Genomic DNA, 13,568 nt, shown 5'->3' with positions numbered 1-13,568 from the left:
TTAGTCTATCTATCCATTTGCTGTTGAAGCAACTTCCAAAGACTGATTAATAGACTGTGCTACAACAAATAGTAACATTACAGAAGAAAACTGTATGAACAGTTAAATTTTTATTGTCAAATGTTACATTTTCCTTAGATTTACATGATTATAGTAAAGTATTTATATTTTAATTCTTTTATGATTTTGGATGCTATAAAAAGAAGTTGGAAGCAATAGAATGTAAAGCTATTTAAAGTTTGTATTTTTATCTATTTATTATACCATTTCATTAGCAAAAGGCATGAAGAATGCAGGTTTTATGGTTTAAAACTCATACTTTATTAATATAAATTTCTCAGATAATGTTCACATTTTATCAAAGTAAGTGGGAATTTTGCCATTGATTTCGGTGTCGCCAGTATTTAACTCATTTAAGATAAAAAAAGGCCTCTTTTAATATTGACATACTGGAAGTCAGGCAAAATATCTTATCATGGTTACAAGACATACAGTTGTACTTCAGCGTTTAAGTTCCTTTTTTTGCTATACATGACAGTTTGGTACTGTAGTTCCTGTAGTGTGTCTTCCCTAGACTGATGTCCAGTCTCACCACAGCTCTTCAATAGACATTTTCTGCTAAAGCAGAGTGTTATGTGTCACTAAGTGCGTGTAGACACAAACTGAATCATCCAATCTTGCTCTAAAAAGCAAGGAAGAGAAAAAAAAAAAAAAGGTCTCTGTAGGAGACAACACTGGGATCTTTACAAAATGGGGGAATGGTAATTCTTGGGAGATGGGTTGGATATTCATGGACACAAGCAGATTTGCTATGATATATTACAGGTAGTGTCAACCTGAAAGGTTTCATAGTTTTTCACTGCCTGTTACTTCATTTAATCATTTGCAGTGACGAGGAGTGACAATAAAGGCACATAACAGCAAACCAATGTGATAATGTGCATATACGTATCGCACGGCAATTACGAATACAACATAGGTTGTATACCATCTACTGTTACACCTCTGTCTTATGTGAGAAAATGGAAGCAGAGTTTGCATAAAAAGAACAGTGGGATTTAATCAATTTTCTGCCAATGTGCAAACATCTGTATTGACAGTATTTAGCAAAACTACAGTATGCAGTCCAAGATCCATGGCTGGCAGAGATGACTGATGAACTCTCAGGTAGTGTGCTGATTTTTTTATATCAATTTTTTTTTCTGACATAGGCATTATTGCTGTGATCTGTGACCCAGCTCTGTCTTAGCTGTCCTGAAGTATAGCAGAGACTGGGCAGTTGTTGGAAACGTCGATGGAAGTGTGACTTGTGTGCATAGAAAGAAGGGGAATTTTATCACCTAATACTGAAATTGCCCAAACACGCCTTGTGTGTAGAATTTTTACCACAAACTTCCAGGCTGCAAGCCTAAATACACAGCCCAACCATTCAGCTTAGAGGGGGAGTTTTAATGGCAAACTGAGTGTGCAGGGTGAGGGAGAACTATAGAGCCAAAACATGATCAGCCAGGCAAAAGCAAGAGGCTAGGGGCAATGGGAGTACCAAGGAAAAGAAGAAAAGAGCAAACCCAGGTTTCAGTTATGTAAAAATGAATGCAGGCATTATTGTCATCTCCGTCATCCCAAGCTGGAAGGTACCACACCCAGAGCATTTTCAGGTTCAAAAGGATTTTCAAAAAAAGCAGATGCTCAGAAAAGAGAGGCCAGGTGAGGGCTGAGGCAGGGATGCGAGTGGCCCTGGTGCAGCAGGGCGGGTGAAGGCAGGTTTCCTGAGGAGCAAGGTCTAGGAGCTCAGCTGCCCAAATGCTGGTGGCAGAGCAGGGTTCACCTTCAGCTTTTACTTTGGTGGAGGCATTGATAGGGCTTTCACCTTTATGCGGTTGTCCTGAAACTTGAACTTGGATTAGAATTTCTTCTTTAAAACCTTTACTTTTCCATTGTGTTTGGTTGAAACTACCCAGTGGGTTCACAAGTTCTCAGTGGGGTCTGAAGGACAAAATCATAGCATAACATAAGATTTGTTTACCTAGAAAACAAGGTCAGAGGGAATGTTAAGTAATGTTACAGGTCTTCATGGCACAGGTGGCTCAGGTGAAACAATTTGAAGAGAGAAAGGTGTTCTTTGTATCAAGCAAGATGGATTCCTGAGGTAAAAAATCACATTTTCACGTAGTTAAGAACTATATCATAATACTTACGCAGGAAGGGGGGAAAAGAAGTTTCTTCAGGCATAGAAGGTTCTTCTTCACTCGTTTATTTCTGAACTTCTAAATGCTTGACTAGAGCTACATAACTTTTTAAACAATCTTTTGTGTGTGTGTGAAATACATGTATCAAGTACAGCAACTGTTCAAGTGTGAATTTATTTTTAAATAGAATTGACTCCTTGTATTAGTATAGGCACTTTGGAAGTAGAAACATTTCTATATTATCACTGTCTATCTTTTGAGAAAGAGAAGGATATTTTTACCTCAGCAATTCTGGTAGCAAGGTGGAAGCAGTTTTACAATAATCTGAATATGTTTAAGGTGTGCAGTTCATTTTTGTACCTAATGAATAACTGTGTGCCTGAGTGGGTGGATGGAAAATAAGAAGCTCTCAGATTAGATAGAGGTGAAACATGTTACATTTATGCACGTTACGTATCTGTTAATATTCCAGTTCATTTGATAAAGTCACTGTTAAATGCTATTTTTAATGCATGTGATGGCAATCAGTTTTCTTTGAAAACTGTGATTCCAGGAGGCAAAAAAGTGTCCGTACATTTTAGAAACCAATACAAATGTTTCATCGAATTAGACCAGAAATCACTTTATTTTCCAGTCACATTTCTCCTATGGTCCCCATGGTGCTGTAGGCAGAGATAAAACAGAAGCTGGCACAGGCTGAAAGGACGACGGGCAGAGTGGGCACTCCCTGACAGGGCCACGCACGATTCCTGCTGCACTGGTTGGATTCTGACACCTCTGGTCTTCAGCTGCCTCATGTGGCTACAAAAGACAAGCTACCAAATGCTTTGCTCACACACATTTGAATAGTAAAATGATCACTGGGAACACTGAGGCAAATTAAGAAGCACATTATGAAGAAAGAACTGCGGAGAGAGTTCAACAGCCTGTGTCAGAGAGGCTGGGGCACAAGACGTAGGAGACCTGCAGAGAGGTCTGCAATTATGGAGAAGTGGTTGAAGCAAGAGTCTTCTGCCCCATTTCTGTGCAACAGGATGGCTGGTCTGAGAGCATCTGGCAGTCCTGCTGGCCAGTGTGCCTGGGAGGTCTCAGCTGGAGGCAGGCAGCTCCATCAGGACCGTCACTGTCACCACAGGTGGCTGCTGCCCATCTTCAGCAGCTAACCAGCAACTATAACTAAGCAGCAGCTAACCAGCTGGAGTCTGGGGAAGTAGATGCTCCATAGATAGTAAAAAGTCATCTTTTTGGAGGACTGCAGAGCTTTGTTTCTTTCCAGCAGTCACATTCATGACCTGGTGCAATTAAATTCTCTGTGTTCCTTAGCCTTTCCTCGGTAAGGATGGCAAAAATTACTCCTTTATCTGTAAAGAACATTGACATGTTGATGCAGAAAAACTAAGTATCCCTTGGGAATTACCTATGATGGCTAGTGTGTCACTATTTCCTTTAGCACTTCCTCCCTATGGACAACAAAAAGGGATCCTTCATTTGTAAGGAATTTCATGTTGATACAAGTTATCTCGGAGAAAAAGAAACATCACATGCCACAGTCAGTTTGGCATTGATTTAGTTGCTTTACATTTCTTTTTTTGGTGGATAATTTTGAAATAAAATATAGAATAAGGTATCTGCAAATTAATCACTTCTGAAGGAGCCTTGTGGCCTCAGAGCTGATAGTCTTTCCTGACGATGCACTATGCCTTTCAGAGCAATTTCATTCAGCCTATGTATCAGCTTCCACTGCATGTCTTACGAATGGTAAAATCATCTAATTCAGCATTAATTGATTGCTGCATATCGATACAGCAAACGGTGCATTGCAGCATTCTCATTCTATGTGAAAAAGCAAGCAACATTTTTAATGAGAAAGAAAAAAGAAAAATACGACAATAAGTTCAAGAGGCTGTTCATTTAAATAGCTTTTAAATGAAACAATTGCATTTTGTGAATAAATCTACACCCTGATGTCTGATATCTGGAGCAAATCTTGACACACCTTGGGTATCTTCACACTTGGGAGATAGATCCAGTTATAAGGGTAAATCTGCCACTTGCAGATGTTTGGCTTTCAGCGCTCTCTTCTCAACACATGATTGCATCTTGAATTCTGTGCTCAATATTTGGTGTTTCTGGAATGAGTGAATCCTGGGAAGGGGACAGAGCAGAGGGAAAATAGTTAAGCTGTTTCTTGGCTTTCAGGTCCCATGTGAACAACTAATTACAAAGCAGCCTTAATAAAGAATGCCACCTATAGTTCCCCATGCCAAAATGAACTTTCTCCAGAATATACATACAATTTTAAAATTCAGAAATAATTTCAAGATATTGAAATATAATTTTAAATGCATTACCCAAGGATAGTACAACAAAGGGTGAGGCATGGGAAAGGGGAGAGAAGAATTATAGTATAAAATAAGGCCAGCACCTGGGAAAAAGGTGTATGACAGAGACCAGCATCTCTACTGAAGACTTTCCCATTTTCCTGCTGGTTTGGAAGATGCTCTCTCCCATGGAATAGTTGCTTTGGCCACAGCAAGTGGGGGGCTGCTGCAAAACTCAGCCCTCTCACAATCTATGCAAAATAGCTAAATCCCAGTCTCAGAGGGGACTAGCAATTTTTAAGCAGAACTAGATTTAGCATTTTCAAGTCTTCAGCTCCTTTCCCTTTTATCTCAGACAGAGCCACGGTCATACCATTGTGTGGAAAGCATTACTTAAGATTTAAGGAGGGACTCATAAACTGACATTTGCAGATGAATCTCAACTGATTTATTTTACATTTTGAGAGGTGCATGTGAGAAGGAGAAGGATCTGTAGATCATCCTTGCTTCCTCTGACTGATGCCCGGCTGCTACCTTTTTGGGAACCTGGTGGTTAGTTTGTTTATGTTTTCAAGATTCCCTATGGGAAAAAAAAAATAATAGAGTCAGAAACTTGATTTTAAAATAACACACCTCCAAAACTGATGGTGTTTAGGATGCCTGTCACTGAAAAGGTAGCATTTGAAATAAATTGCAAGTGTGATGCATATCAGGATAAACCTCAGAATTTTCCCAGATATACTGAAAAGGCTGGAAAAAGAGATAGGTGCCTGGGGCCCTGCTTAGGCATCTGTTTGCCATATGTTTTTACTAAGGAAATGAAATAAAATGTTAGAAAATCTGCAAGAGGTAAAATGTAGGAGGCACCAAACTAATAATAGCAAAGCTTACATGGAGACTGGACAGCTGGGTCTTCCTGGACTCAAAATGGAGTATAGTTAATGCAGTTTTTACCAAATGCTTCTGAAGCATAGTGGTACCGCTCCCCACAGAAGCCATATCTGATCCATGAATCTCCACCAGTCCCAGAATACGGGGGAAGACTAGACTGATTGACCACAGGCAGATACAGGATAGACTAGAAACATCAACAAGTTAAAAGTTGCATGTGTATGAGGTGCAGGCGTCAGACATGAAGGGAAACGTGTCATGACACCAGGTGCAGACTATCATGAGATAACCCTGGAAAACAAAAATGTTAATGTGTACTAACTGATACAGACCACTGGTGGTGAAATGAAGAGCAGAGCTGTGTGCTCAGCTAGATGGGGAACTGCTGGAAGGACGTAGTAGCACAAGGGAAAGTTGCTGAAGAGAGGCTTGCATGGAAATTATGGCAACAAAGGAGCAATAAGTGGGAAACTGCAGAAATCAGAACATAAATATGTACAGTAAGCTGGATAACTATATAAAAGCTGTCCACAAAGACTATTAGACTTATTAAAAGCTAATACACATATGTCCTTGAGAAAAGGAACAATCCATAATATTTTGTTATTACTGTGTTATTGATGTTACTGCTCAGCTTTAGATTTTGAGCTGGTGGAAGTAGAATAGCTCAGTCAAAACTAATGGAGACAGCAGTTTCAACCAGGAGCATCAGGTCTTGCCTGTTTGCATGGAACCTTTGTCAAGACAGTGTGTGAAGAGGTACCTCTGCTGGTGCCTGAAAATAGAGTAACTGGTTGGGTCAGTGATGCAGTGTTAGCATGGATGTTTCTAGGACTGGATGAATCATTCGCTGTAAATGGATTATAGGATAGTTGTAGCTTTTTTGTTGTACACAAATCATTCATGAACTGATCTTGATTCCTTATAATAGACTGATTTTTAAAGTCCTCACCTGAAGATTTAAAAGGAAAATATTGTCTATGCCTGTGAGTTGTTAACTTTGACTATTTGCTTCTTGTGACATATAATTGGTCACTTCAATTACATTGCATTTTTTCTGCTTCATCATTAATTATTGGACTTTGGATGCTGAATTATAGTGTGATTACTAATGATTAGTGAACAGAACATACTCTTAATTATGCATGAATAGTCATGTTTGTATCTGAGAATTCATCTGAAAACAGACATTCCCAAGACGTTTATGCCAATAAAAATCAGAGATAAGGATTAAAAAGGAGCATGAAGTTGGCAAGGAAAGATGCATTCAGAATTTGAACACAATTTCATAAATTTTATTTTTGCATTGTTTATCATATTCTAAATTTTGGCTTGTTATTGATGCATTTAGGAGCTCAGGAGTGCCCTTCCTAGGTTGAACTTATATTTGCAGGTTCATCTACAAAGTTGTCAGGAAAATGTAGCTCCTTCTCATTCAGAGCCAGAAAAAAAAGGATCAGGCAACTCATGCTGACCTTATACATAAAGGTCATGAAAGCTCATCCCTAAACTGAGCCCTACAGCTTCAGACATACTGGCATATTCAAACTGTCAGGACATAGTGGTTAGGTTCCACCCAGGCTTGCATCCCCTGCCATCTTCAGGAAGTAATTAGCTACACTAGTTTCAGTTTAATTTATGATGATACATATGTGCACCTCTGAGTCCCTGCTCTGAACTGAGTTTTCACTATTGTGAGATTGTATTTCTTACTCCTCAATACATGTCTTCACATGTCTGTACAATTTTTTAATATGCTCTTCTAATCAGGCAATTCAGATCACACTCTCTAAATTACCTGTCTCCTTGCTTACCATCCTGCTTAGGTATCTGCAGCAATGACAAAATTATTCACTAACAGACTGATAAGAACCAATTCCTAAGTTATATCCTTTTGGTTCCATATAATGTGATGTCCAAAATCCATGGTCAAATGATTTGAAGGCACGGGCCTATGAATATACTGTATGAATACCGTTACCTCTGTGAACCAGAACAATAGCTGTGAAGAAGAAAATTGAAGAAGATAAGATAAAGACTGTTTGTTTTACAAGACCTGTGTTCCATTAAATTGTATTTATAATTAATAATTGCACCTTAAGTGTTCAATTCTATGTTGGTGGGCTTCTAAATGAAACTTCTCATTATGCGTCCAGGTTCAGCATCTAACTAACAAATCTGTATTTTCCTGGATCATCTCTCTGCTTTTTTTTAATATTTGGAATACATTGGCAATTGAAAGATCTTTGAGATTTTTCCTGTTTTCCATGCTGCTTGTTTCCCTCTAGGCTGCTTGATTTGTACGTGTGTAATTGCAGCTGACTCTGCATCATGTTTTTCTTCATTCTGGATGCCAGGTTTTCTGTTCCATCTACAAGTTTTTATTGGGCCAATTTATCCTCCTGCTTCCTTCTGAAATCAGAAGAGAAATCGTGATGAACATATCTGTCTTTTCTGAGCCTTTGTTCAAAATGAAAATACCTGGTTTTAGAAATGGATGAATATTTGGTGCAGAAATTTTTTACTCTAATGTGTTTCGCATATGTTCCTTCTAACTGAGTTGCCCATTGATCTTTTCTTATACAGCTGTTTTCAGCAGAGTACCTTTTTTAAAATTTGCAGTTTACTGCTGTTATCCTTTTTTTGCATTCTTTATGTTTTGATTGTTAATGTTTGACTAGCATTTCCGCATCTTCTATATTTCACAAATTCTTTCTTCCCCAGCATGAATTCTTTTCTACTTGAAAATCTGTGGCACTTTTTTTTTTTTATATACGCAGTAGTATGTTCTTGAACAATTTCCAGTTCCTATTAATATTTCCCACATTAAATTGATGTTCCTAGCCTGTTAAATCAACGAGGTTTTTTAAGCTTGGACAAATTGTCCCTTTCTGTTTCTAATGGGTATCACATTCAGTGCACATGAAGTAAATGCCAGGGGGTCGTGATTACTGGTGGCCAAATATGGCAGGTCGTTACCATCTGAATGAGGTCCAGTAACTAGGATGTCTGCATTGGCTGCAAGGTGCCCTGTGTTTAGAAAATATTATTTATTGTTTCTAGAAATGCTACTAAAATGATGGGACAGCCTCTATAATCGTGATCGCCAAAGTGGGGTGCAAGACAATCCATTGGGGAAAAAAATACAGAACTTCATTAGTACAGGTATATAGTTTATAAATAAATAAATATACATATATTGACGGTGTGTGCTCAAAAACTTTTTGCTGATAGCGGTGCACACTCAAAAAGGTTTGGAGACCACTGCTTGATGAGGTGTCTGGTAGGTACACTCTTAGCTCCAGTGATCCCAAAGGCAAGATCAATCTGCACAGCCCGTTTCTAGTTTGTCCTGGCCACTGCCAGGATGCTGGACTAGATGGACCCTCACTTGGAACTAACACATGAGTCCTTGTGTAGTCTTAATCCATAACATTTAAACCTGCTGTGATTGTGAACCGTCTGCAGTTTTCTAACAATGTATTGGGTTTGATTTAAACTTTCTTTCCTCCCTTTTCTGTCCTTACTGAATTATGGTCTTTTCAATGATTCAGTCACATGAATTGCTCTTCTAATGGTGAGTATTGAAAACAAAATCTCTTATATGATGTTTTCAAATTTTTACCTCCTACTCTAATAGTAATCACTATACAGACAATTATAATAACATCCTTTGCTTTACATGTTATGCCATGTATGTTTGTGAGACTGGTTTGCACTACACTGACTGGATGGTGACAGCTTTTCACAGCAGGAGGGGACTACAATTTGAGATTCAAAGCAGCAGCCTGCTTCCAAAAAAGTTCCTATGGTCTAGAAATTTCTACATTAAAAAAAAAATATTGGACTAATAACGTAGCTGTTATGTTATGGCAGCCTGTGGAAGCGCTGCCCTTTGCAGCCTCGTGTGTCTCTCTAAGTGCAGAACACACAGAAGTTTTTGGAAGATTTACTTTTTAGACCATCTTAACATGCCTCCCAGCCCTACAAACCTGATGAGTTTTGTAGTCCCAGCTGAGTTTGATTGAAGCTGACATCTGTGGGCTTCTGTGAGTGCTGTGGGAAGAACATGCTAAATATGTCAGGTTACAGCCTCCCCAAGCAATTTGACAATTGTTAGTCTGAAAGCACCGTTTTGGAAAAGTATGCTGACTCATGGCATAAGAGAGGAAGGATTTATTTTTTAAAGGAATAGGCTGGTAGGGTGGGAATCTGGGTTAACATCTTAACTTTTCCACAGTTCCCATGTGACAGAGCAAAACTCTAAATGCCTCTGTCTGTAAAAGATCTATCATACAGCAATTCTAACACTCTTTTTTTCTGTCTTCATTAATTGTAAATGTCTTTGGAGCCAGAGGTGTCCGGGGGTGTCTGCAATTATGTATGTGAGGAGGACTTGGTACAATAGACCCCGCATTTCATCGGGGAGTTCTGCAGGCTACTCCCTTGCAAATAGCATATGGCAGTAAGAGTCAAAAGAGTACCCATGGCTCTCCTTGCTTCTTTTTGGCGTTATGGGTATGCAGCAGATCTAAAAATTAGGCCAAAGTACCCTGAAGCAAATGGGAAATTAAGTGCCTATTAATAGCATCACAGACCAGTAAGGAAAGGGCAGGAATCACAGAGCCACAGAACAGTTTGGGTCGGAAGGGACCGTTGAAGATCATCTTGTCCAACCCCCCTGCCATCAGGAGGGACACCTTCCACTACATCAGGTTGCTCAAAGCCCCATCCAACCTGGACTTGAACACTTCCAGGGGTGGAGCATCCACGGCTTCTCTGGGAAACCTGGTCCGGTATGTTGCTACCTTCACAATAAAGAATTTCTTCCTAATGTCTAATGTTGACCCTCTTCAATTTAAAACCATTACCCCTTGTCCTATCACTACGCTCGCTGGCAAGGAGTCCCTCTCCATCTTTTCTGTAAGCCCCTTTAAAGTACTGGAAGGCCACAATCAGGTCTCCCTGGAGCCTTCTCTTCTCCAGGCTGAACAACCCCAACTCTCTCAGCCTGTACTCGCAGGGGAGGTGTTCCATCCCCCTGATCCTCTTTGTGGCCCTCCTCTGGACCTGCTCCAGCAGGTCGGTGCCTTGCTTATGCCAGCGACACCAGAGCTGGATGCAGAGTAGAGACCCCACCTGGGAAAAGCAGGTTAGTTTTAAACCCAATGAGTTTCTTTCTGTTTCTCCTCCCATCTACATGGTCCCTGCCACTGGGCCAAGGAAGGGAAGGCACCACAGAGGTGCCTTACTTAGGCTGTAAGTATAATGCATTATGGAAAAGTGGAAAATGCTAACACCAAATAACATTTCCCACTGTATTTATTAGATTTTCGTGATTGTTTCTGCCCCTGAGAGGCCAGCAGCATGATTCTGCAGCCTTTTCATGTTGTGTTAACAACTCCATCTCATGGGAAGAGAGGCTGCTTCAGAGGCACGGAGTAAAACAAGCTTTTATTTCAGTTAAGTTAATGACATCTATGTTTTTAGTTTCTCAGGTTCAGCCATCCTTGAAAACTTACCTTGAAAAGTCTTTCCTGAAAGCTATCACTTAGGTCTAAAGTGGATGTAATTCTGTGTCTGAACGTGTGATGGATCCTGATTCTTTTTCCAAAAGACTGAACTGTGTCAGCTTGCCCAGTCGATGGCAATACTTTCCATTGTGCTTTCCTCAAGAGATCAGTTTAAAACAGAGCATTGGTACTTCTGTAAAACTTGAACCCAGAGCCCTCCAGCTTCGGCATTTTATTTTCACAACTTAAACTTGTTCCCTGAGTCCCTAATTTCAAAGGGGCAGCAATCCACCAGGCTTTCCTTTAGAAATCAGATGAAAAGCAGATGTCTGTGCTGAATATTGCACAGCTCTGTACGGCGGACGGGAAACTTCATGTAATAAAATTACCCAGTGTGGAAATCCTTGACTGTGGCACAGTTCATAAAGCTTACGAAGAGCCCTGCCATGAGTTTGATTATGCCTTTTGAAATTAAGGGTACGGGGGAAAAAAGTTAAGTCATGAAAATAAAGTCCCAAAGGCTGGAGGGCTCTGGGTTCGAATTTCTCAAAAGCATTAGGACAGGGTTTTAAAACTGATTCTTGCAGTGAAGTGCAGCGGGAGGTGTCATCAAAAACTGGGCAAGCTGGCACTGTTCAGTCTTTCCTCAGAAAATCAGAGGCAAAATGTACACTTCTGAGGGTTTTTTTTTCAGTAAAGGCTTGCTTTAGATGTTTATGTTAGCTTGTCTCAGCATCTGTAGGAATACAGGACTTCTTCCAAACGGTTCACTTTTGACTTGAATGTCTAATCTAAATCCTTTGTTTGCTTCTTAAAAACATTATATTGTTTACTTCAATAAGACATCCTTATCAAGTATAGCAATTCTGCCCTGTTTTCGTTTATAATCTCCTAAAAAGATTTACTAATTTACCATCAAGATGAACTCTCAATTCCTTCATATCTTATTAGGTGTTTTTCCGTCATTTAAAAGGCTTTTTACCTCCCCATGGTGTAGTGAAAGAAGCTGGTAATCAGACTCAGAATTCATTAATCAAATACCAGTTTTCTGTTAATAATAATAGCAGGAGGTGTCTGGGGGTGTCTGCAATTATGTATGTGAAGAGAACTTGGTACAGTGGACCCCTCATTTCATCGGGGAGTTCTGCAGGCTACTCCCTTGCAAAGGGAGGAAAGGGCAGGAATCACAGAACAGTTTGGGTCGGAAGAGACCGTTGAAGATCATCTTGTCCAACCCCCCTGCCATCAGGAGGGACACCTTCCACTAGATCAGGTTGCTTAAAGCCCCATCCAACCTGGACTTGAACACTTCCAGGGATGGAGCATCCACGGCTTCTCTGGGAAACCTGGTCCGGTATGTTGCTACCTTCACAATAAAGAATTTCTTCCTAATGTCTAATGTTGACCCTCTTCAATTTAAAACCATTACCCCTTGTCCTATCACTACGCTCGCTGGCAAAGAGTCCCTCTCCATCTTTTCTGTAAGCCCCTTTAAAGTACTGGAAGGCCACAATCAGGTCTCCCTGGAGCCTTCTCTTCTCCAGGCTGAACAACCCCAACTCTCTCAGCCTGTACTCGCAGGGGAGGTGTTCCATCCCCCTGATCCTCTTTGTGGCCCTCCTCTGGACCTGCTCCAGCAGGTCGGTGTCTTTCTTATGTTGAGGGCCCCAGGATCGACACAGTGCTCCAGCTGGGATCTCACGAGAGTGGAGCAAACAGGCAGAGTCCCCTCCCTCAGCCTGCTGCCACACTTCTTTTGATGCAGCCCAGGATACAGTTGGCTTTCTGGGCTGTGAGCAGACATTGCTGGCTCATACGGAGTTATTCATCCACCAATAATGCCAAGTCCTTCTCCATGGGGCTACTTCCAATACGCTCATCGCCCAGCCTGTGCCCACGTTTGGGACTGCCCTGACCCCGGTGCAAGTTCTTCCACTTGGCTTTGTTGAACTTCATGAGGTTCATGTGGGCTCAGCTCTCCATATTATTGCATAGTAAATTAAATGTCTGTAAATGTTTTTGGTATGCTTGAATTAAAATATTTCACGTGATCTTTGGACATTCACAGAACTTAAGCTTTTGCGAACAGAAAGCTTGTGCTCTGGCTTGAGCAAGATTTAACATCTACATTTAAAAGTAGCTTGCCTAGGAAGATGCAGCTAAGCCTCCATACCTTTCCTTACTACTTTTGCACATGCCAGTGTAGAAATCAGCTGTTTGTACTGAATCTTGGACTAGTTTGAAGTGTAAGAAATGGAGCTTAACACAAGTGCAGGTAGGGACTGCAGCTACTTCATAACGGGTGCATGCAGAGGTGTAAGAAAAGTGGCTGTAAATCAGAGAAGTTATTAACTGAATCCTGGGGACATGGGGGAAAAAACCCTGTATACATACTGAAGAAGTCAATCATTAAAGTAAGGTATAATGAGGAATGGGTAAAAGAGGGAAAATTATATGAGACTGTACTGAAAACATTCCAAGTTGCCAACCCTAATTAGTGTTTGTGAAATCCCTGACTGTTGCCATGGCAATAAATGTGATACTACAAATGCAGCATTCTGACTTCTTCACAGGATCAAGCAAAGTTGGAAAGGAGCAAATCCCTGTGTAAACATCAATATCGTCAATTAATTAGGAAACACAGCAAGATAAAT

Source organism: Falco punctatus (assembly GCF_963210335.1).
Source record: "Falco punctatus genome assembly, chromosome: 3".
In the NCBI taxonomy this organism is placed as follows: Eukaryota; Metazoa; Chordata; class Aves; order Falconiformes; family Falconidae; genus Falco; species Falco punctatus.
Note: the sequence above shows the minus strand (reverse complement) of the source record.